We start from the raw sequence: 1,352 nt of genomic DNA on the forward strand, positions 1-1,352 counted from the left end.
AGCGAGACTCCGTCTCAAAAAAAAAAAAAAAAAAACTTCCTTGGATCTTAATTTCATCAGCTGCAAAAACGGAAATAATATCATCTGATGTTTAGCTTTCTCATCTCTCCAGTTCTCTATTGTTGCATAATAAGCCACCCCAAAACTTAGAGGCTTTAAACAAAAGTTTACTTTCTGTAACAATTCTGTGGGTTGACCAGGATCAGCTGGGTGGTTCTTCTCTTCTGTGTAGTGTTAGAGCTAGAGCTGCAGCCATATGGAGGCTTGCTTGGGGCACAGTGTCCAAGATGGCGTACTCACTTGCTGGCTGCTGGCTGGGAACTCCCCTGAGCTGTTATCTGGAGCATCTGCACATGATCTCTCTCCATGCGGCTTCAACTTCTCATAATGTGGTGGCTGCATTCTTGGGAGAGTCCCAACAGTGGTATGATCTCGGCTCACTACAACCTCTGCTTCCCTGATCCTCCCACCTCAGCCTCCCGAGTAGCTGGGACTACAGGAGCATGCCACCACATCCAGCTATTTTTTGTATTTTTTTGTAGGGGTCTTTTGTATTTTATTGATGGGGTCTCGCCATGTTGCCCAGGCTGATCTTGAATTCCTGAGTGCAAAGCGATCTGCCCACCTCAGTCTCCCAAAGTGCTGGGATTATAGGTGTGAGCCACCACGCCCGGCCCAACAGTGAACATTTCAAGAGACCCGGAGAGAAGCATCTTCAGCTACAGGAGTCCCAGAATGCCACTTTTGTAGCATTCTCTCAGGCAAGTGAGTCACAGGGCCCAACGACATTCAAGTGGAGAGGAGTGACAAAGAACTTGTGGCCATTTTATCTAGCACATAATCTGGAAAATATACACAAATACTGGGATCAAAGGGTTTTTGCAAGAATTATATGGAATTTGTAAAAAGTACCTTGCCCATAATGAGGGATATTGAAGAAATAAATGAAAAAATAAATAAATAAACCACTGACTGTTGTTATTCTTTTAAAAGGTTACATTTGGCGTCAAAGAGTACCTTAAGTAAATCAGGATGGGATTCTTTACATAAGAGGATTCACCTCACATCAGTCTAAATAGCAAGCTTCCCTAGTTCCTGGGAAAGAGGACCTGGGTCGTGTGTCATTTCACTGACATCCCACTAACTATAGCTACACCCTTCACACTCAGTGGGGTCTCTTCTGAAGGCCCAACGTGGAGAAAGAGGGTCTTGCTGGGAATGTGACTAGTTCCATCTCCTGCAGGGACAGTGGTTGGACCAGGAACCTGATTCCCAGCCACCAGCTAAAACTGAATGACATCCCTTGGGCTTTGGTTGTTGGTCAAAAATGAGAATGGGGTAGGGTGCAGTGG

The sequence above is a fragment of the Colobus angolensis genome, unplaced genomic scaffold, assembly GCF_000951035.1.
Source record: "Colobus angolensis palliatus isolate OR3802 unplaced genomic scaffold, Cang.pa_1.0 Scaffold178, whole genome shotgun sequence".
Lineage (NCBI taxonomy): Eukaryota > Metazoa > Chordata > Mammalia > Primates > Cercopithecidae > Colobus > Colobus angolensis.